General features: G+C 36.2%; 1 protein-coding gene and 1 pseudogene across 4 annotated transcripts in view; one reads left to right on the forward strand and one right to left on the reverse strand.

Moving 5' to 3' along the window:
- LOC130457592 (nucleolar GTP-binding protein 2-like) overlaps positions 1 to 520 on the reverse strand; it is a 70,311-nt pseudogene extending 69,791 nt beyond the window's left edge.
- Positions 1 to 25,129, forward strand: part of RGS7 (regulator of G protein signaling 7) — a 742,720-nt gene that overhangs the window by 235,438 nt on the left and 482,153 nt on the right. The gene's annotated exons all lie outside the window — the stretch shown is intronic.

The raw sequence follows: 25,129 nt of genomic DNA on the forward strand, positions 1-25,129 counted from the left end.
ATTCATTATTAATTTTCCTCAATTAGGCCTTTGGTGCTTTTCTAAAATTAGACAGAGCTTTATGCTTAGGACTTTGCATCTGGAATTAGAAAGGACCTTTGGGGGCATTTAGTCTAACATCATTTTGCAGATGAGGAAGAGAAGGAAGAAATTATTTAACCAAAGTCACACAGATAGGAAGAGAGACAGAATATGAGCTCAAGTCATATGGTTACAAATTCAGTGTTCTTTGGATCAATCACATTGCTACTTTTGAGAAAATTAAACTCAGTTTAGAGTGGACATGCTTCTTTGTTTTGCAGAAAGATAAATAGATTTCTATCTAAACCTCTAGAGGGTTTGATATGAATGAGGGGAAAAATTAACAACCTTATTTTAAATGCCCAGGTACTTGATTTGAGTTTATTTTTGCTAATTGACTGCACAGAGCAGGTTGCAACACTTACATTTTCCCTTCACAAAGATATCCATTGTAGACAATATGCTTATCAGTGCTTTCTATATCTGTTGGCAGACCCATTGTTATGTTCATTTTGCCCTGAAAAGAACAAACAAAACTTAATGTTTTGTTGACAAATGCAGTGTTTCCTTCCCCCCCCTCACAGAATAATCTATGCAAATCTCTATTAACATTTTTTTGGAGAAAGCATAATCAAAATGATTGTGCCTCTTGAATCAATTAGCTGGCTGAAAGCTTTTTTTTTTTTGTCCCCTGGCTGAGGCACAGATTCTTCTTTGTTCATTTTGTCTTGGGAATAGTGAGTTTACAACAATTTATTTGTATTGCTCTGGTTTTGCCTTTCTCTTCCCCATCTGTACCATGTTGTCCTTCCACCACAGCTGCCTGTGCAGTATGTGTTTGCATGCTACTGTTGCTGTCCCTGAAATCTTTCTCACACGAGGTGTTTTGATCCCTCTCTTCACTTCTCAGCACTGTCCAGCATTAATTAGGCTTGGAACATTGGGCTTATTTTGAATTTCTCTCTTTTCTCTGCCCCAGGCAACCAGTATGTCTCCAACTTCTACCTATTCTGCCTTACTAAATATCTTAGATCTAACCCCTACTTCTATTCCCACAGCCCTGCCTTGGGCTAGCATCCAATTACCTCACACGAAAAATAAACTAGTTTTTAGCCTTCCTGCTTCTGGCCTTTAGTCATTTTAGTTCATCCTATATACAAATACATACAGATATCAAAAATCATCTCTTATCCAAGTACTGTTAAAAAATGTAAAAGCTTATGAAACATGTTGTTCCCCTTCTCAAGACTTTGCAATGGTTCTCACTTTTTCTTCCACCACTTTAAATCTCCTGAGCATCTATGGCCCTTGCCCACCTCTTATCTGTCCAGTGGCCTGACACCTGACTATATTTTTCACACCTTGCTGTTCCCAACAGAGTCATTATCACAAGCCTGTGACAGAACATATGAAGGAAACTTTAGGGGGCATTTAATTCAATCCTTCATTTTACAAATGAGGAAACTGAGACTGTGTGAGGTTAAGCAAATTGTCCTAAACTAAAAAGGCAATAAGTGAAAAAGCTGGAATTCTCCTATCTGGAACACCTTTAAACTTCTTCTTTCCTTAATTATGTCTTTCCCTCCATTCCAGATTAATAAAAAAAAAGTCAGGAGATTCAGTAAATTCCATTCCACATCCCTACCTACATCTTTCATGTCCCCAGACTACCCTTTCATCTCCTCTCAGTTAGTCCACAGGCATTCTTTAAGCACTCCATTTTAGGCACTGTGCTAAACACTGGAAAAAGAAAGGAAGGCAAACACAATCCCTTGAGCTCCAGAAGAGTGCATTCTTAAGAGGCAAACTTAGTATACTGGTCCTTACAGAGTTGTTCAAGTCACCTAAGAGGTTAATTGATATGCCAAGGTTTGCACAGCTAGTAAACATCAAAGGAGATTTGAATCTGGATCTTCCTGATTATAAACCTGGTACTATGCCATATTTCCCTCCCTTTCCATTATTTACCATTGTCAAATTACCTTTAAAAATGTGAGTGAGTATGTCTGTATATATGTATATACACATATTTACACATATCTACATATATGCATAGAGAGATGATGATAGATATAGATATCTACGACATATGGAAGGTGATCTTGGAGGGAGATGTATTAGTAGGTGGGGAAGTATATAATTAGAAATCTTGAACCCTTGGACTCCATCTCCCAGAATTCTTTTCTTGACCTTTTTCCTTGAGTTGAGTCTTGAAGGAAGCCAGGGAAACTAAGAGTGGAGGATGAGGAGAGAGTTTTCTAGGTATGGGGCACCAACCCAGTGAATGATGATGGGCAGTGGAGCATTTTGTGCAAGGATGAGTAAATAGTCCATTGGGACTATATTATAAAGTGTGAGAAAGGAGTCAGGGCAGATAGGAACATTTTAGATTGTGAAGAACTTTAAATGCTCAATAGAGAAGTTTCTATTTGATCTTGGAGATAATATTCAGAAACCACTGGAGGCTATGGAGTGGTGGGAGGATGATCTGGTAAGCTCTCACTTCAGGAAAACCACTTTGGCAGCTGAGTGGAGGATGGACTGGAATGGGGAAAGAATGGAGATGAGGGAATCAATTAGAAAATTATTATAATGGTTCTAGTGAGAGCTACAGTTTATGTGAAATCTCTAACTATTCTTTAAGGTCAGGCTCAAATGTCTTTTTCCCCCCTAGATACACCCATCCAGATATAATCTCTATAGCTATTGAAATGTCAAAAGACTTTCTACCTCTTATTGCTTTTACATTCTGTATTGCATGATGGCTGGATTGCCTTTTTTAAGCCCTAGGTTATACACTGATTGAGAACTTTCCATCTTCATCTCTCTCTTACTCAGGGCAATGCCTGCCCTATAGAAGACTGGCCAGAATTTTTTTTTTTAATTGACTTGAATTATAAGCATATCAGTGTGTGGCCTAAATTGTTTCTCTATATGTTTATATATTGCGATGACTGCTATCTATATGTTTGAATCGGCGTACTCCCCTGGCAGACTGTATGCTCCTTGAAAGGAGGCATCTCTCAAATTCTTTGCTTGTCCTTTTAGCACCTAGGCAAGTATTAAGCAGTCCATAGTAAATGTTGTTGACACTATCAACCCTGTCATCTGAGATGATATTTCTCTCATTTCTAAAGCTGAGAAATGCATCCAATTTTCATCTTACAAAATGAATAAAACCCATCTTTGAATTCATGAATAAACTTACAATGAATATTCATCATCAGCTGATTTCTATTCTGAGTGGCACTTAAATGGAAAAGTATTGTCTAAATTAGCTGAGGCTTAATTATACTAACCATAGGCCTTTTAAAATCAAAACATACCCTAACTGAATAGCTCAGGTATAGTATCCCAGCAAGCACCCAGCTGGCAAGTACCTCTAGAGAAAGACAAACCCTTTGCGCAGACCCTGTGAAGCTGCAGGCAGAGTTGGGTGTAGTTGGAATTCTCTGAAGTTTTATAATAAGCTTAATATAATGGGTGGATTTAGAGCCAGCATCTGGGGGAACTAGTAGGACCAGTCTTTTTTTGTGATTGGAAGAGACAAGAGAAAGACAAAAGGTTATGCAGTTGAGGAGCCAGGGGACCATAGAGTACGGGGAGCTCAAAGGTCACAGAAGCTGAGTTAGAAATGACTTTGATCCCAGGAATGGAATAATTGGAGAATTACTTGGAGGACTGTAGAAGAAAGCAGGAAAGCTCCGGATAGGATAGAGTGAACTTTTAAAGGTGGAAAAATGATCACAGTGATGGAGGAAAAGGGAAAGTCTGAAAAAATAGCAAGAAGTAGTATGTAAGCTCCTCTTCCTGGCCCTGTAGGTCAGAGAGAAGAAGGAGTCATTTTGAAGAAAGTGCCAAGAGATGGCATTTTAAGAAAAAAATAGGTTTCCATGAAGATCAAAATATGGAAAGAGCATAAGAAAAAAGATGGGAAGTTTGTTACCAATTAAGGAAGTTTCTGGAGAATATAATGGAATGAGAACAGAGAAAAAATAAAGACTACATGGGATAGCAGTTGGTATAATTCTACCTCCATCAATGGTCCTGGCTTCAGATTCAACAGATTCAGTGAGAAGGGGGGGGGGTGGCATGTTGGAACTGCCAGTATTTAGTTAATAGGTGGCATTTATATAATACATTAAACTTCATAAAGTACTTTATATTATCACAGACCTAACAAGAACCCAAGGCAGAATTTAAATTCTCTTCTTGACTCTAAGACCAAAAATAGCTATACTATGTGTCTTAGCTTCCATGAGGCCTGGGGAATAGCCATACAGTTCATGAAGGAGGGACATGGCTTGTTGAACAATTAGCATTGTACTCGCTTTGGAAGTAAGTCTCATCTTCTTTGAATGTTGGCACTTTTGACAAATCCCTGGTTTCCTTCAGCAAATTCTGGCTCTGTTAATATTCACTGCAAAAAATAATTGTCCTCTGCTTCAATGTATAAAATTCTATGGATTTCCGTGTAATGTGAAACATTCTGAATATAGAAAGGAACTTTTGTCCATTCTCCTTTTCACTGGATAATGAGAGGGCTTTGTAGTGTTGATTAAATATTATATTGTGGTTCTATATTTTCTTATAAAGAACATATTTTAAATACCTATGCCAAGGAGAAGACATTTTTGTAGGTGAATATTTATGACTTGGGATTTTATCTGGATTAAGTTTGAAATTGGCCAAAAATTTCATGAAATATATATTGCTCTGGTATCCCTGGCATTCATTCCCATGCTTCCCCCTCCCTTTCTATTGAGGGAATGAGGGGCAACAGCTAGTGTAATATTTAATGGGAAAGGATGGGGAGGATATGAAAAACAAGGGAATAATGTAAGGTTTGTATGGGGGTATGGAGGAGGTGAGGGGAGAGAGGGAATATTGCTTGGTGAGGCAAAGGAGAGAGATGCCCCCTGCTGAGAGGAAGCAGCAGGGGTCCAATAAGGTCTGTTTGTTGTTGAATGACTGAACTGCTGTTCAGCTCCCTCTATGCCCAGAAAAGATAGTCCACTTATCTGACTGCGAACTCAAATAATATAAAGTTTAATAACTAGTTGGGATTGGAGTTTTTTCCCTCAGCTTCAGAGCTGAGGCCAAGACCCAGAGGCTGGCAGAGGGTTTCTCCCACTCCTGTCTACTCTATATCAGTCCTCGCTTTGTCTAATTCAGAATCTTAGCAGTAAACAGAAAGCAAACAAGAACAGTTCTGAAACTGGATTGGAAACCATGTCTTCCTGACTCCAGACCCAGGACTCTATCCACTGATTCATCTTGCTTACTTCTACAAGGAGTTAGACCTAGTCATTATCCCAAAGAAGGTCTAGTTTTGTTGCCTTAAGAGATTTTGCCCCATTGTAGGATTTTAGTCTAGCTAGGACATCTTCTCAATCTTGACTTTGCAACCACACAAATTCAGTTTTTCAAATAGCATTTGTTGTATACCCTTATGTATGGGACAAAATTCTGAATACTCTGCTTCAGCAGAACTCAACTTTCTTCAGATTGTGACTTTACATTGGCATATGCCAGGAAAAATATGAATGTATTTAAAATTCCCTTTGAATACTCAGAACAAACAAAAAAATTGAAAATTGTATGTTTTGTTTGTTTCTGAACTATTCTGTGCTATAAGTCAAAACGTGTTAGAGTTGTGGAACTGGCCTTTGGTCCTGAACTGGTGTCTCCGTTGAGGAACTGGATAATTGTTCTGAGAGGCCTAATAATAGCACTGTGCATTCCCAGACTTAGAGTCTGATCCTCAAAACTGTTGTATTCATGGCACTTCCACCCAAGCTCCCATGTGTTTACTATGAGATGAAAAAACAGAATGTTAATTAGCAAAGAGAAAATTCTTTGAAAGCTATTTTCCCCTAAGAATAATTGATAAAATTGTAATGGTAAAGGAGGAGCAAAAAAGGAAGGTGCTATGTGGTTTTGAAGTTGATTGAAAATGATTTGATTTTCTTTTTCTCATTTCTATAGCAGAGTTTGGATTACAAAATGCTATCTTCCAGTTCTGAAAATTCAGCACATCTATAGTACTCTCTTGTTTAATCTATTACTTGATAGGACTTGTGAGTTTCTAACTGTGAAGTTGATGAAGTCTAATGTGACATGATATCACTTCATACCTGTGTTGTTATGAGCAACATTTCAACACTCCAAGTCTCTCTTTCATATGTTTTGGAGTACCACAGTACTGTAGAAAATTTCTGGCCTTGGAGTTAAAGAACCTCAGGTCAAATCTCTTCTCTGATTGGAAAAAAAATCACTCATCTTTCCTAGGCTTCAGTTTTCTTGTCTCTAAAATGAGGGGTTAGATTAATTTGACTCTGAGGTCTTTTGTACTTCTAGTTCTAGAATGTTTAGGTCTAGGATCATATTTAGATCTACATGTTCCTTATCTGTAAAATGAGAGGGTTAGATGAAACATCTCCAAGGTCCCTTCCAGTTATAGGACCTCTCTCATTGTTCATTGTAAAAGTGAATGACATATTTTTTTCCCCTCCTCATGGAATTCTGAGATTAGTTTCTATAACTGGGGAAGTCATGGGAGCTAGATATAGATGTTGTATATATATATATATATACATATATATATATATGTATATATGTGTGTGTGTGTGTGTGTATAAAGTATATATGGATAATTAAGTTTAAGCATGCACAGCGACCACATTCTAGTAAAACTGTCTTGGACAACTGACTAAACTAGGTTAAGAGGAACCAAGTGTCCTCAAACCTATACGTGAGTTAGGGGGATGTCTACCCCAAGCATGTGAAGATTTCACCTGTGGGGTTGGGGATATGAGAGCAATTTGTTACGATGATCATGAAGGCAGCTGAAGCAGGTTCTGTGGAGTGCTTAGAGCTTGTTCAGCTATTGATGGCTCCAAGCTTATCCACATCATCCTTGATTTGCTGGCACTCCTGACTTTTGTCTCACCAATGGTTTTGGATAACTCTGGAAGCGAGAGTGTGGCTAATGACATTGTGCAATTCTGCCTCACTTAAATCTAATTCATGCACAAGTCAAGATATTACCCCATGATGTCACTCTGGTCCTCTTCAAAATGAAGGACAAACAATAACAATGGATGACTCATGGTGAGGGTAGAATTATTTGTTTTGCTTATGGGCATGGGTTGCCTGCCAATTTTATATCATGATGTTATTGTTATCAGCCACCAAAAAAGATAGCCTGGGTGACTGAAGCTGTTGCTTTGATCTTGACTCTGCATACTCATTCTTCTCTGTAGCTGAATGAACATTGATTGAGCCCTTCTAAATACTGCCTCCCCTGAAGTCATACTTTGATATCTTTTTGAGGTATGTAGGTGACCCTAAGCGCAGGGAGTTTAGATTAATGGAATAAAGCATCTTTTAACTCTTATCAATCTGAAAGTCTTCCTGTTATGGGGAGTATGTCTTGTTTGAAGGCTGGCCTAATTAAGTTTTAAAAGTCAGCTTATAGGATCAAGATATGTTTTTTATTTTCATTTTTTCATGACAGAAGCACTGGAAGACCATTAACCAAATCATAGAGAGGTTACAGTCTATATTAGTGGTAGGCAAAAGGTAAAATGTAATTATCAAATGTTTACCCTGTGACAAACACTGTGCTAAATTCTAGGGATGTAAGTATAAGCAAAAAGGAAGAGTTACTGTACTCAAAGAGCTTAATTTAAAATTTTTTTATTATTTGATTAATTTAGAGTATTTTTCTAGGATTACAAAAGTCATGTTCTTTCCCTCCCCTCACCCCAACCCGCTCCCATAGCCAACACACAATTCTACTGAGTTTTACATGTGTCATTGGTCAAGACCTATTTCTATATTATTGATATTCACACTAGGGTGATCATTTAGGGTTTATAATCCTAATCGTATCCCCCTTGACCCATGTGATCAAGCAGTTGTTTTTCTTTTGTTTTTCTACTCCCACAGATCTTCCTCTGAAAGTGGATTGTGTTCTTTTTCATAAGGCCTTCAGAATTGTCCTGAATCATTGCATTGCTATTCATAGAGAAGTCCATTATGCTTGATTTTACCACAGTGTATTAGTCTCTGTGATCTCCTGGTTCTACTCCTCTCACTCTACATCAATTCCTGGAGGTCATTCCAGTTCACATGGAATTCCTCCAGTTCATATCACAATAATATTCCATCACCAACATATACCACAATTTGTTCATCCATTCCCCAATCAAAGGGCATCCCCTCATTTTCCAATTATTTTGCCACCAAAAAGAGTGCAGCTATAAATATTTTTATACAAGTATTATACCTTATGATCTCTTTGGGGTAAAAACCCAGCAGTGCTATGACTGGATCAAAGGGCAGACAGTCTTTTATCACCCTTTGGGCATAGTTCCAAATTGCCCTCCAGAATGGTTGGATCAATTCACAACTCCATCAGCAATGCATTAATGTCCCTACTTTGCCACATCCCCTCCAGCATTCATTACTTTCCTTTGCTGTCATGTTAGCCAATCTGCTTGGTGTGAGTAGGTACCTCAGAGTTGTTTTGATTTCCATCTCTCTGATTATAAGAGATTTAGAAAATTTCTTCATGTGTTTATTGATAGTTTTGATTTCTTTATCTGAAAATTGCCTATTCATTTCCCTTGCCCATTTATCAATTGAGGAATGGCTTGATTTTTTTGTACAATTGATTTAGCTCTTCATAAATTTGAGCAATTAGACCTTTGTCAGAGGTTTTTGTCATGAAGTTTTCCCCCAATTTGTTGTTTCCCTTCTAATTTTAGATGCATTAATTTTGTTTGTACAAAACCTTTTTAATTTGATGTAATCAAAATTATTTATTTTACATTTTGTGACTCTTTCTAAGTCTTGCTTGGTTTTAAAGTCTTTCCCTTCCCAAAGGTCTGACATGTATACTATTCTGTGTTCACATAATTTACTTATAGTTTCCTTCTTTATGTTCAGGTCATTCACCCATTCTGAGTTTATCTTGGTGTAGGGTGTGAGATGTTGATCCAAACCTAATCTCTCCCACATTGTCTTCCAATTTTCCCAGCAGTTTTTTTTTTTATCAAATAATGGATTTTTGTCCTAAAAGTTGGGATCTTTTGGTTCATCATAGATTGCCTTGATGTGGTCACTTACCCCAAGTCTATTCCACTGATCCTCCTTTCTGTCTCTTAGCCAGTACCATATTGTTTTGATGACCACTGCTTTATAGTATAGTTTGAGGTCTGGTACTGCTAGGCCACCTTCCTTCACATTTTTTTCAATATTTCCCTTGATATTCTTTATTTTTTGTTCTTCCAAATGAACTTTGTTATAGTTTTTTCTAATTCAGTAAAAAGTTTCTTGGTAGTTTAATAGGTATGCCACTAAAGATCTTACATTTAAGTGGGGGAAGAAATACATACAAGTGTAGGGATGAGAGGTCTGAGGGATATAAAGACAAAATCCAAAGAGTTAAAAAGTACATTCAGGAAGGAAATTAGAATGTAACTGGTGTTGACCTATCTCCAAAATTTAGGGTTTGGAAGGAACTTATCAATGGGAGAAGGGATTCAGTATGATAAAAGGATATGATAGTGACAGTATAGTGAGGAAATTGCAGCTTCTTTAAATATTGAAATGTCATGGACAAAGCACTGTAGTAGACAACAAGTGACATATGAAGATAATTAAGACATTGGACTTGGCCACATGGAGCTTGTAGTCTAGGAGCAGAAATATCTTCTATTCCTATAAAGTATTCAGGGCTGAGGAAGAAAGCATCTGACTGAAGTCATTTTCATTTTCATATTTGACAAATCACCATGTTTGAGTCAACTCTTCTAAGTGATTCCTGTCTGCATTCACAGCTGATGTGTCAATGACTGAATAAGTGGTTTGATGTTTATTTTGTTGGGGACTGGTGCTAAATATTAGCACAAGAGGATATTGAACTTATTAATTATACACATTCCCTCTAGTCAACAATAATCTTTAAATGCTCACTAATTTCATTTTAACCTATAACCAAAACCTCCAAAAAAGACTATAAGTATGCATTAATCTTCTATCCACTTGATGATTTTGAATGATGTTTGGATTCTACTTATCTAATATCCATTGTCTAATAGCAGAGTAGAAAGTCAGAATTTAGGATACTATTCTACTCTATGATCCTCTACAAGTCACTAAATGGACTTTTGCATTTCATTTTGAAAATGGGAATTTGACAATACTAGGTTCCTCTTTATGTTAGAATATTACCTGTATGCAACTCACTTGAAATTTCTGGGATACTGAAATACATGATCTTTTTTGTTATCAGGTACAAATGGGATTTTCTAAAATCTTTGCATCCTCTCTAAATAAGTAGGTTTGAGTTCCACTTTATCTTTTAGTAGCTGAATGAACATGGGGCAAATTTATTCCTCTCTGTCTCAATTTACTCATCTTTAAGATCAGGATAATAATTTTTATATGAGCAGGGTTGTAGTAGAAAGGGTCAAATAATGTGTGTGCATGTGCTAAAATGTCTACAGAATGGGTATTCAGCCATGACTTCACTGATATAGGCAAACACTAGTTGAGGAAATGCTCTACAAAGGAATGCCAACTCTTCTTTTGCAACTTGCAGTCTTAGACAGCTTCCTAGGGCACTGGGAGTTTTACCCAAGGTCATATGGCTAATATTATATTAGAGATAAAATTTGAATCTAATTCTTCTCTTTAGTTATGCCTTTACCCATTTCTGTGCCATGTCATTGTCCTTCTTAACTGTAACATACCACAAAATGAAGATGTTAGTGTTATTGATAATGTAGTTCTATCATATTTATACATATGGATATATATATATACATATATATGGAGAGAGAGAGAGAGAGAGAGAGAGAGAGAGAGAGAGAGACTAGATGGTTCCAATTTGCCCCGAGACACTTAACTACCTGTATAGACCTGAGCAAGTTGCCTAATCTCTGTGCTTTCATCCACTAGAGGAGAAATGGCAAAACACTTAGGTATTTTTGACAAGAAAACCCCACAGAGAGGTCGAGGAGGTTACGAAAAGTCAGATATTATTGAAAAGCTGAATAACAACCACATACACACATATGTATATGTCTATACATACATATAATTTGTCAATTTTTACTTTTAAAGGAATTATAATGCAATAAAATGAACTTAATTGTCAAAATTAAACTTAAATCAATGTTATCTCATCAATAAATTTTCCTTCAGTGATAAGTTCTACAGATCTTCTGAAAGAATTGTTTCCCCAATCATTGTCTGTCACTCTTGCCTATGACCTTCATTAAGTTTGGAGGATTAGACACTCAACAAGCTAGGAGCCTTCCTCAGTTTTTTCCCCCCTGGAACTGTGAGTACTGGTGGAATATATTAACAATGTACCAGTTACCCCTCTGATTAGGCTTATGTACACCGTCTATCTTAAACTATATTGAAGATAATTTTCTCTTTTATTTATGACATCCCAGGATATTGCAATGCCTTGGTATTATCATTATAAATATGGTTTCATTTTTCAAGACTCAGATTTATTCATGTTATTGGCACTATGTTCTCTATCCTAAGTATAAGTACATAGAGCATATGCATATAGTACAACAATTGATATAGTTATTTTGGTCATTATAGTTTCCTATATTTACAGTAAAAACCTCATTCCTTTCAATAGATCTATTTATTCTGAAGTTTAGGTTCCCACAAAATTTATTCTATGCCATGTATTTAAGTGAGTGATTTAAAAGGGGATCTCTTTATCTTGTCAACAAATATTTTATCTTTGACCTAGTTCCTCAGTGACAAAAATCAGGAACGAATGGGGGTGGGGTGGGAGTTTGAGAAGATGAAAAAAAGGTACTCCTATCATATATTTGTTGATCATATCTCCACCTTGAGCAACAGACTTTGTCCATCAGCTTGTTTTCTCATTTCAAAAGAAAAAAATTATAATCATATAAAGATGTGGAATGATTTTAATTAATCTAGAATTCTCATTGATAAGAATTCTAACACAATAAATTTACTGCATATAGGAGAAAAAGTAAAAATTAAACAATGGGGTAGCTAGGTGGCTCATTGGGTAAAGAATCAGGCCCAGAGATAGCAGGTCCTGGGTTCAAACCTGGCCTTAGACACATCTCTTCAGACATTTCTTAGCTGTGTCACTCTGGGCACGTCACTTGACTTCAATTACCTAGTCCTTAACACCTATACTTAGTATCTATTCTAAGATAGATTTAAAGAGTATTTAAAAAATTCTAAGCAATAAGACAAATTACTAGGCTCACAAAGTGATGCGCATAACATAAAAAAGCAGCAACTGCTAGATTTCAGAAAAAAAAATAAAACATTCAGATTAGGTATCTGTTAAGTAGATTATTATTTGATTTTTCTTTCTTTTCAACAGGTTATTTTGTCCTTGTGTAGACACAATATGCTCTGGCCATTAAAAAAGAAAATCAGAATTGAAGAGCTAAAATAGTCCTTATTTTAAATATAATGAAAATGAATCTGAAGTTAAATATGTATGACAGTGTCAATTTCTTAAAATATGGCTTGCAAACTCTTGCTTTTCCTTGTTCTCTGAAAGGTCATTGAATTGTAATATTTTTCTCTAGTTATGTCAGTCAAAGTTCTATGTTTTCCAATATGCTTAAGTCTGTAATTCTAATTGTTATGCATTATGTATATTCACTTTCCAACTGTCACATCTGATAGGATTGGGGTTTTTATTTTGCTTTCATGGATTTTAAAAAATATCCTGTTTGTACTTGTCATCTTGATAATTTTTCAATAATTTTTTCAACAATTTCTCTAATTATTTTAATATATTTATTTTTGATTGCCTACATTATTAAAAATCATCTTCATTTTTACATTTTGATTTCCTCATCAAGGCTTTTAAGTTTTGTCTAATTTCTTAACGTTGTTTATAATTTTGCTTAATTTCTTTGTGTACTATTTGTTCCCTCTGAAAATATGTCTTAGAATATTTTACATTTATTTTTCTACCTCTATTACTTCTGGTATTTAGTTGATCTGACTTTTGTACTGTAATATATTTTATTATATCATCTTTCTTGAGTTTTGCTCATTTTTTATGCTTTTATAGTTTTTTTTTCTGTATTGGGATTACTTCTTTTAATCTGCTAGTGTGTGTGTGTGTGTGTGTGTGTGTGTGTGTGTGTGTGTGTGTGTGTAGCAAGGCATGAGGAGTCTAACTCTCCTATCCATTTTCTTATTCCATTATCTTGGACCAGGCTCAAATAACTAGAACTTAAAACCTATAAATGGTCACAGAACTGTTACAAAAGGTTTTTTTTTGTCTTTTTTAAACATAATTTAAATGGAGTAGATTATTGCATTTTAGTGCATAAAAAATCTGTCCAAATTATTGGGTTTTTCCATTTGGTTTACATTACCACCTCCCTGAAGAGGTTTGTAGAAAGAATTCCTAATGTGGATAACTGTTAGACCATATGTCCTACAAAATATAGGAGTTTATGTTTTTAAGAAGATATGAAACTAGAAAATAATGAGTAATGATTCCATGTCATTTTGAAAGAATGTCTCCAGTGGAATACCATAGTATTCTGCCCTTAGCCTTATGCAATTCAACTTTTTTCTCAATGACTAAAACCAGTGGTTATTAACCTGCGGTTCCTTAATTTAAAAAATGATGACTGTATTTTAATATGATGATTTTTAATCATCTGCATTTTATTTTATACTTTTAAATGCACTATTCTGAGGAGTTCCAAGGTTGCATTAAAATGCCAAAGGATTTCATGACCCCAAAAAGACTCAATACCCTTGACTTTGAAGAAAGCATATTTAATATTTAGGTAACCTAAAGATCTTGGAGGAAAAGAACTAGCTGCACAAAAAATACTTTTGATTATATAAATGAGAATAGAAAATGTCTTTAACAGACTAGATAAGATTGCCAAATCCAAGAACATGAAATCTCCTTGTATCTTTTGGGTTCAAAAATTAAACTGCCTAGACATACAGTGGGGTGGAGATAACTCAGGAACAAAAGTTTATATAAGAAAAAACTTAGGGTTTTAGTAAGTTGCAAGTTTAAAATAAGCCAATAATGGCAGTGAGAAAAATTCAATTTGATCTGTGAGCATTAATAGAAACACAGTATTTAAATTCAGAAGTTGAGCATCCTATTATACTTTACCCTAGTAAAACCACATGCATAGTATGGTATTCAGTGAGATTTGAGTTTACCTTTTTAGGAAAGGCTTTAGTAGGTGAGAACATATCCTAAGAAGAGTAAATAGGTTGATTAAAAGAATAGAAATGTGAACATACAAGCGCATATTTATTTATTTATTTTGAATTGAAAAGTTTTATTTAATTAATTAGTTTAGAATATTTTCCCATGTTCTTCTAGATTCATGTTCTTTCCCTCCCCTCCTACCACTCCTCCCCCTGTAGCCTATATGCAATTACATTGGGTTTTACTTGTGTCATTGATCAAGATATATTTCCATATTATTGCTATTTGCAGTAGGTTGATCATTTAGTATCTACATCCCCAATCATATCCCCACTGAACCATATGATCAAACAGGTATTTTTCTTCTGTGTTTCAATTCCCACAGTTCTTCCTCTGAAGGTGGATAGTGTTCTTTCTCATAAATCCTTCAGAATTGTCCTGGATCGTTATATTACTGCTAGTAGAGAAGTCCATTATATTCGATTGCACCACAATGTATCCATCTCTGTGTACAACGTTCTCCTGATTCTGCTCCTTTCGCTCTGCATCAATTCCTGGAGGTTGTTCCAGTTCACATGGGATTCCTCCATTTCATTATTCCTTTGAGCACAATAGTATTCCATCACCAACATATACCACAATTTGTTCAATCATTCCCCAATTGAAGGGCATCCCCTCATTTTCCATTTTTTTTTTGCCACCTCAAAGAGGGAGGCTATAAATATTTTTGTACAAATCTTTTCCCCTATGATCTACAAACACATATTTAGATTTATAGCTATAATGAACTTTAACGATTTTCAGATTCAAGCCCCTCATTTTACACAGAAAGAACCCAAAGTTTCAGATTTGTACCTTAGCTCTTCTGATCCTAATCTAGTATTGTTTCCATTGAAACTAGCATAAAGAAACTAGGGGCATCTAGCTTATAGAAGAGAAGATGTATTGGGTAAACCACATCAAAGACATGAAGGTTGGTTTTGTGGGAAAGGGATTGATTCACCTAGTTTTTCTTGGTCATGAAGAACACAGCTACAACCACTGGGGAGAAGATAAAGAGATAACAAATTAGTATATTATTAGAAGTGATGATGATTCCTTCTATGTGAGGACCATCTCCATCTGTACAGATAATAATCTGGCCATAGCTCTTGTTCTGTGAAATTCTTGAACATGTTTTCCCAAACATGTTCCTTAAAAATTATAAACTCCCCACACTGGGGGTCTCCTTTGAAATCTTTTAACATTTACTGAATACTAGGGCAACATTTAGGCTAAATCTCTGATACCTCACTTTCAGAACTTGACTGTTACATCTTTTTTTTTTGGTTATCCATGTCCTAGATGACACTTCTTAATCTATTCCTAGCATGTATGTCATCAATGGTAATATGTTCAGTCAAATGGGAAATATTTATTGTGTCCATGAATCACTTGTTTACAATGACTAAAATAAAATTATCCATATTTTAAGCAACTTAAATTCTATGTAGGAAATGACAATATACTAATGTATTATATCTTTATCTTCTCCTCTCTACATCTATAAATATTAAATATATGGTACTGCATTTTAATAGGGGGAACCAGAACCAGGAAGGATTAAAAAATGCTTCCTGTCTATATGGGTGAATAGGGCTTTAGGTGGCTTTCTAATCCAGTCCATTCCCCATCCTCCTCTTAGTTATCAAATTGATATTCTTAAAGCAAAGATCTGACTATATTATCTCCCTATTCAGTAAACTCTACTGGCTCCATGTTACCTCTAGAATAAACTATAAAATCTTCTGTCATTCAAAGCCCTCCATAAACACCCCCTTCCTACATTTCTAGTCTTACATTTTATTAGCATCTATATACTCTACAATTTAAGGGCACTGACCTCTTTGCTATTCCTCCCACAAGATTCTTCATCTTCAGACTCCATGCTTTTTCACTGGCTATCTCCCATACCTGAAATTCCCTCCCTTTTTGGCTTTGACTCTTGGCTTCCTTTATTGCTTTATTCAAATATATTCTTCAAGTGCCTTTTTTCAATCCCCTTCCATGTCAGTACCTTCCCTTTGAGAATGCCTCCAATTTATCTTGTGTATATTTTAAGGACATAATTGTTGCATGTTGTCTCCTCCCATTACATTGTAAGATTCTTGAAAGCCAGGACTCTCTTTTTCTTTGTATCTTCAGTACTTAACACAGTGCCTAACATATAGTAGGCACTTAAATTCTTGTTGGCTAAATAAAACATTGGAGCTGAGCTTTGAAGGAAGTAAGAGATCTGAGAGGCAAAAGCAAAGATGGAATACATCCTAAGTAGATGGTGTGGTTTACTTAGAGATAAGAAATGGAATGGTTTATTTGAAGACTATCAAGTGTAGCCTACTTATACCCACACTGGGACTTTTTATTATTTCTTGTGACACTTTTAGTTTTGCTTCTTTGAAAATTATATTACAGCATTTTTAGCCATTGCAAATTAGGAAAATATTTGTGTGAAGGGTTCTTATGCATTAAACAGCTTGAGTTTGTCATTGAAAGTGCTTCAGAATTCCCCAAATTCAATTCACCTTTGCGTTCTTCTTTCTACAAAAATATGAGCCCAGGTTATTGTGCATCTGTAACACCAATCCAAAATAGATGTATTGATGGACTAATTCTTTGGAATGCCTTTCTAACTCAAAAAAAAAAAGAAAAGAAAAAATATCCCAACCTAATGGCTAAATCAGTTAAAAATGAACTGTCCTAGGTGATGGGCAGTTGCACATCTGAACCTGAATGGTTGTTTGTCAGGAAAGTTATAGAACAGGTATAAATTATACCTCAAGTAGGTCCTGATGAATGTGAATAGTGAATCCAAAAAAATGATTCCATTACTAGAATTCATACTGTCCTCCATTGGATTGGAACCAATTGCTGCATTTTTCATATATCTAACTTATACATTTTACATATAACTTTGAATAGTTTAATTTGAATTGGTAAAAGCCCTGGGCTTTGAATCAGGAAGACTAATCTTCCTGAGTTCAAATACAGCCTCAGATTCTGTGATTCTGGGCAGGTCATTTAACCTTGCTTGTTTCAGTTTCTTACTTGAAAAATGAAATGTAAAAAGTAAATGGAAAGACATTCTAGCATCTTTGCTAAGAAAATCCCAAATAAGGTCCTAAAGAGTTGCACAGGACCGAAATGATTGTACAACAGATCAAATTATGGGATGTATTATTTGGACTAATGGGAACCTAGCTGTAGATGCTCTCTGAGGCCCTTGCAACTCTAAAGGTCTGTGACTTGAGCTTGGTCTTTCAAACAGTAATGTTTTCTGGTCTCTGACTGAAAGCTGGGGAAAATAGGAATGAGCCTGGGAGGAAAGACACCCAGGAAAAGACAATTTCCTTGCATTATTCATTGACCATCCTTATTCTTACATGATATCCTAAAGCTCCCTGTCTCTTGCCAGATAATGATTTGTTTCCAGAGGATGCTCTTAATGGAAAGTGGAAACCTGTGTTAGATTCATTAGCTTTGTGGCAGTCTGGGATATGATTATTAAGCACAATGTTTCTTTTGAGTTCATAATATACATTAGAGCTGGTTAACAATAGTTAGCTACATTAGGTAAGAAAGTGAAATATTCTTGCTAACAGTAACAAATGTCTCTGGGCAGAGAAAGGCAGATGCTACAGCTCTGTCCTTTAGCCCCCAAGAGAGAGTTCTGATCCTTATAACTAAGCATAGGTCACTTAGATATAAATCAATGATAGAGCCAAGATGTCCCCAATTCCCATCCACTTTTAGATTCTGTATGTGCTTATCCTTTATCTCAGACATTTTGCTGCTCAAGTTGAGTTGGCTGGGGCAGAGGAAGGAGATATTATGAGCCACTTCTGCTCCATTCATAGTAAATTTTGACAGTCTTCTGCACAAATTGAAAATGACACCCTGGGGGATGCTATGAAGATCACATAGAGAAGCTCCCTGCAGAATAGAGCATCTAAGGACCTACATACTGGTTAATAATTATTTATATTACCAAGAATTATGGAGAGAAGAGAAGGCCATGGATAGACTCTTTAACTAATAATGAGTCCTCACAAAAGTCAATGCTATGGGAACCAAAGAGAGAGAAGGGTCCCAAGGACAGCCGCCTTCTCTTCATTTCTTAGGAAATTTCATTTATTTTCATAGCATCAGCTAACCCTACTGTGCTGATGTTTCCCTAATCTAAGTCTCTAGTCCTACCCATTAGTCCTAAGCTACAAGATTCCAGTTTTAGCTCTTTATAGGACTCCATTGTAAAGGGTGTTGTACCCTTATCTCAAACTCAGTATTCTAAAAACTGAGCTAGATCATTATAAACTTGGAACTGTGAAAGATTTCAGAATCCATGTAGTCTTCCCCTAACCCCATTATTTTATAAATGAGGAAACTGAAGCCCAGAGAAATAAAATGATTTTCCCAGTATCATACAAGTAAACAAGTGGCAGAGCTGCGATTCAAACACAAGCTCTCTGGTTTCAATTCCTTTCATTATAATATACAGCCTCTGATATTTCCCCTTTAACCTGCCGCCTTTCTGGCTTATTGTTTCTGCCTGTGGCACCACCATTCACCTGATTTCTCATATTCAAAAAGTTGGCATAATCTATAACTGCCAATCAGCTAATAGCTCCTGCTGATTTTATCCTTATCTCTTTTTAAAAATCTATTCCCTTCTGCCTTGGAATCAATATTGCTTATTGATTCCAAGGCAGAAGAGTGGTAAGGACTAGGCAGTGGGGGGTAAGCAACTTGCTTAAGGTCACACAACTATGAAGTATCTGAGGCTAAATTTGAACCCCGGACTCGCATCTCTAAGTCTGACTCACAATCCTCTGGGCCACATAGCTGCTCCCTATCGTCACCTCTTTTTTTAAAAAATAATATTTTATTTGATCATTTCCAAGCATTATTCATTAAAGACAAAGATCATTTTCTTTTCCTCCCCCCCACCCCCCATAGCCGATGTGTGATTCCACTGGGTTTCACATGTGTTCTTGATGCGGACCCATTGCCATGTTGTTAGTATTGGCATTAGAGTGTTCGTTTAGAGTCTCTCCTCTGACATGTCCCCACAACCGCTGTAGTCAGGCAGTTGCTTTTCCTCGGTGTTTCTACTCCCACAGTTTGTCCTCTGCTTATGGATAGTGCTTTTCTCCTAGATCCCTGCAGATTGTTCAGGGACATTACACTGCCACTAATGGAGAAGTCCATTACGTTCGATTATACCACAGTGTATTAGTCTCTGTATACAATGTTCTCCTGGTTCTGCTCCTCTCGCTCTGTATCACTTCCTGGAGGTTGTTCCAGTCTCCATGGAATTCCTCCACTTTATTATTCCTTTTTGCACAATAGTATTCAATCACCAACATATACCACAATTTGCTCAGCCATTCCCCAATTGATGGGCATCCCCTCCTTTTCCAATTTTGGGCCACCACAAAGAGTGCAGCTATGAATATTCTTGTACAAGTCTTTTTCCCCATTATCTCTTTGGGGTACAAACCCAGCAGTGCTATGGCTGGATCAAAGGGTAGACTTTATTTTATCGCCCTTTGCGCATAGTTCCAAATTGCCCTCCAGAATGGTTGGATCAGTTCACAACTCCACCAGCAATGAATTAATATCCTTACTTTGCCACATCCCATCCAGCATTCACTGCTTTCCTCTGCTGTCATGTTAGCCAATCTCATAGGTGTGAGGTGATACCTCAGAGTTGTTTTGATTTGCATCTCTCTGATTAGAAGAGATTTAGAACACTTCTTCAGGTGCTTATTAATAGTTTTGATTTTTTTATCTGAAAACTGCCTATCCATGCCCCTTGCCCATTTATCAATTGGAGAATGGCTTGATTTTTTGTACAGTTGATTTAGCTCTTTATAAATTTGAGTAATTAAACCTCTGTCAGAGGTTTCTATGAAGATTTTTTCCCAATTTGTTGTTTCCCTTCTGATTTTAGTTACATTGGTTTTGTTTGTACAAAAGCTTTTTAATTTGATGTAGTCAAAATTATTTATTTTACATTTTGTGACTCTTTCTATATCTTGCTTGGTTTTAAAGTCTTTCCCCTCCCAAAGGTCTAACATGTATACTATTCTGTGTTTACCCAATTTACTTATGGTTTCCTTCTTTATGTTTAAGTCATTCACCCATTTTGAATTTATCTTGGTGTAGGGTGTGAGGTGTTAATCAATTCCTAATCTCTCCCACACTGTCTTCCAGTTTTCCCAGCAGTTTTTATCGAATAGTGGATTTTTGACCCAAAAGCTGGGATCTTTGAGTTTATCATATATTGTCTTGCTGAGGTCACTTGCCCTGAATCTATTCCACTGATCTTCCTTTCTGTTTCTTAGCCAGTACCAAATTGTTTTGATGACTGCTGCTTTGTGATATAGTTTGAGATCTGGGACTGCAAGGCCCCCATCATTTGTGGTTTTTTTTTTCCATTATTTCCCTGGATATCCTTGATCCTTTTTTATTCCAAATGAACTTTGTTATGTTTTTTTCTAAATCGGTAAAGAAAATTTTTGGAAGTTCCATGGGTATGGCACTAAATAGATAAATAAGTTTGGGTAGGATGGTCATTTTTATTATATTGGCTTGTCCTATCCATGAGCAGTTAATATTTTTCCAATTGCTCAAGTCTAGTTTTAGTTGTGTGGAGAGTGTTTTGTAGTTGTGTTCATATAGTTCCTGTGTCTTGGGAGATAGATTCCTAGGTATTTTATTTTGTCAAACGTGATTTTGAATGGGATTTCTTTTTCTAGTTTTTGCTGCTGAGCTGTGTTGGAGATATATAGAAATGCTGATGACTTATGTGGGTTTATTTTGTATCCTGCAACTTTGCTAAAGTTGTTGATTATTTCAATTAGCTTTTTGGTTGAATCTCTAGGATTCTTTAAGTAGACCATAATGTCATCTGCAAAGAGTGATAACTTGGTCTCCTCCTTGCCTATTTTGATGCCTTCAATTTCTTTTTCTTCTCTAATTGCTACTGCTAGTGTTTCTAGTACAATGTCAAATAGTAGAGGTTATAATGGGCATCCTTGTTTCACTCCAGATCTTATTGGGAATGCATCTAGCTTATCCCCCTTGCAGATGATATTAGCTGATGGTTTTAGATATATACTGTTTATTAATTTTAGGAACAACCCTTCTATTCCTATGCTTTCTAGTGGTTTTAATAGGAATGGATGTTGTATTTTATCAAAGGCTTTTTCTGAGTCTATTGAGATAATCATGTGGTTCTTGTTGGTTTGTTTGTTGATGTGGTCAATTATGTGGATGGTTTTCCCAATATTGAACCAGCCCTGCATCCCTGGTATAAACCCTACTTGATCAAAGCAGATGACCCTTCTGATTACTTCCTGGAGTCTTTTTACTAGTATCCTATTTAAGATTTTTGCATCTATATTCATTAGGGAGATTGGTCTATAATTTTCTTTCTCTGTTTTTGATCTGCCTGGTTTTGGAATCAGTACCATGTTTGTGTCATAAAAGGAGTTTGGTAGAACTCCCTCTTTGCTTATTATGTCAAATAGTTTGTATAGTATTGGGATTAAATGTTCTCTGAATGTTTGATAGAATTCACTTGTGAATCCATCGGGCCCTGGGGATTTTTTCTTAGGGAGTTCTTTGATGGCCTGTTAGATTTTATTTTCTGATATGGGATTATTTACGAATTCTATTTCTTCTTCTGTTAGTCTAGGCAATTTGTATTTTTGTATATATTGATCCATATCACCTAAATTGGTGTATTTATTGCCATATAATTGGGCAAAGTAATTTTTAATGATTGCCTTAATTTCCTCTTCATTGGAGGTGATGTCCCCCTTTTCATCTTTGATGCTGTTAATTTGCTTTTCTTCTTTCCTTTTTTTAATTAGATTGACCAGTACTTTGTCCATTTTGTTTGTTTTTTAAAATACCAGCTTCTTGTCTTATTTATTAAATCAATAGTTCTATCACTTTCTATTTTATTAATTTCTCCCTTACTTTTTAGGATTTCTAGTTTGGTTTTTTGCTCGGGGGGTTTAATTTGATCGTTTTCGAGTTTTTTTATTTGCATTTCCAATTGATTGATCTCTGCTTTCCCTAGTTTGTTAATATATGCACTCAGGGATATGAATTTACAACTGATTACTGCTTTGGCTGCATCTGAGAAGAATTGAAAGGATGTCTCACCATTGTCATTTTCCTTGATGAAATTATTAATTGTTTCTATGATTTCTTTTCTAACTAAAAGGTTTTGGAGTATCATATTGTTTAATTTCCAATTAGTTTTTGATTTGGTTTTCCATGTACCATTATTGAACTTTATTTTTATTGCCTTGTGAAATGAAAAGTCTGCATTTATTATTTCTGCTTTTCTGCATTTGTATGCCATGTTTCTGTGACCTAGTATATGGTCAATCTTTGTGAATGTGCCATGTGGTGCTGAGAAGCAGATATATTCCTTTTTGTCCCTATTTATTTTTCTCCATATGTCTATTAATTCTAATTTTTCTAAGATTTCATTCACTTCTTTTACCTCTTTCTTATTTATTTTTTGATTTGATTTATCTAAATTTGATAATGGTTGGTTCAAGTCTCCCATTGATATGGTTTTACTCTCTATTTATTCCTTCAATTCTCCTAGTTTCTCCATTAGAAATTTGGGTGCTATATTATTTGGTGCATATATGTTGATTAGTGATATTTCCTCATTATCTAAAGTCCCTTTTAACAGAATGTAATTACCTTCCCTATCCCTTTTAATCAGGTCTATTTTTGCTTTGGCTTTATCAGATATCATGATTACCACTCCTGCCTTCTTTCTGTAAGTTGAGGCCCAGAAGGTCTTAGTCCATCTTTAATTCTGATCTTGTGGGTGTCTACCCACTTCATGTGTGTTTCTTGAAGACTGCATATGGTAGGGTTTTGGATTCTAATCCATTCTGCTATTCTTCTATGTTTTATGGGTGAGTTCATCCCATTCACGTTCAAAGTTATGACTGTCACTTGTGTACTCCCTGGCATTTTGATATCCTTCCCTAATTCTAACCTTTCTTCTTCAGCTCTACCTTTTAGTCCAGTGATTTACTTTAAATCAGTCCCCATTGTCCCCTCCCTTGATATGTTTCCCTTTCTAGGGAAACCTCCCTTTTTGTTCCCTCCCCCTCACCCCTCTTCTTCCCTCCCTATTTTGTGTTCCCTCAGCCCTACCCCCCTTGGTTTTCCCTTCTCCCTTCCCTTGTTGGGTAAGATAGAATTCAAGATCCCAATGGATCTGGATGTTCTTCCCTCTCAGAGTTGATTTCCCTGAGAGTAAGGTTTAAGTTAAAACTCTCTTCCTCTCCTTCTTATAGGAGTTTTCTTCCCCTCCCCTTCCCGTGTGAATCTTTGTGTGAGAAAGATTATTCTATTTGGTCTTTCTTTTCCCCCTATTTACACATTACATTTTCCCCACATGTTAGTATACATAGATTGATATAAATGTAGTCCTTATAGAAGAGAGTTTGAGTAATAGAAAAAGATAACATTTTTTCTCCTTTTCCCTTTCCTTCATATTTACCTTTTCAGGTATTCCATGCTCTTTGTTTTTCGATATTGAACTTTCCACAGAGCTCTGGTCTTTTCTTTGTAAGAACTTGGAAATCTTCTATTTTGTTGAATGTCCATACTTTCCCTTGGAAGTATATAGTCAGTTTTGCTGGATAGCTGATTCTTGGTTGAAGGCCCAGCTCTCTTGCCTTTCTGAAAATCATGTTCCATGCCTTACGGTCATTCAGAGTGGAACTTTCAAGGTCTTGTGTGACCCTGATTGGCATTCCTTTATATCTAAATTGTCTTTTTCTGGCTTCTTGTAAGATTTTTTCTTTTGCTTGAAAGCTTTGGAATTTGGCAATTACATTCCTGGGAGTTGTCTTTTGGGGATTTAGTGTAGAGAGTGTTCTGTGAGCTGTTTCAGTGGCTGTATTGCCCCCTTGTTCTAGAATCTCTGGGCAATTTTCTTTGATTATCTCTTATATTATGATGTCAAGTTTGCTGTTTATTTCTGGCTTTTCTGGTAGTCCAATTATTCTTAAATTGTCTCTTCTCCGTCTATTTTCCAAGTCTATGACCTTGTTGGCAATATATTTTATGTTCTTTTTTAATTTCTTGGTCTTTTGGCTTTGCTTTATTAATTCTTGCTCATTTTCTTCCAGTTGGCTGATTCTGACTTTTAAAGCCTGGTTTTCCTTTTCACTTTGGTCAAACTGGTTTTGTAGATGCGTGAATTTCTTTTGCATTATTTCCCACTCTTCCTCCCAGAAGGCTTCCATCTTTTTGATCATTTCAGATTCAAATTCTTCATGGGTATGTGGCGAGTTTCAGTTTCCTTTGGAAGGTTTTGGAGCATTTGTTTGTGTTTCCTCTTCTATCTCCTCTGTATTTTGTATTTTTGCTCCATAAAATGTATCCAAAGTCGCCCCCTTCTTCTTGTTTTTCTTGGAGTGTTGAGGCTTTTCTGTGCTGTTTGCCATCTGTATCGGAGTGGGGAGGTCTAGCTGTCTGGTGTTCAGAGGCTTTAGCCCCAGGCAAATTGTTTGTTCGTGGTTGTTACTGCTCTCAGTTTCCTCCCGATGCTTCTTTGTTGCCTTATTCCCATGCTCTGAGCCTGGCTTTGCACTGTCCTTGTATCTTAGAGCATTTGTGGTCCAGAGAGGCCTGCACTCTGAAGGGGGAGGGGCTGAGGCTTCCTGGAGCTCCGAGTGCTCCTGATAGGATTAACTTCCCCTGGGTTGGATTGAGTGTGTCTTAAAGCAGGGACCTTTTCTGAGACTTGGACAGAAGGATCCAGCCAGGGGGCTACAGGCTCCC

The sequence above is a fragment of the Monodelphis domestica genome, chromosome 2 (assembly GCF_027887165.1).
Source record: "Monodelphis domestica isolate mMonDom1 chromosome 2, mMonDom1.pri, whole genome shotgun sequence".
Taxonomy (NCBI): Eukaryota; Metazoa; Chordata; class Mammalia; order Didelphimorphia; family Didelphidae; genus Monodelphis; species Monodelphis domestica.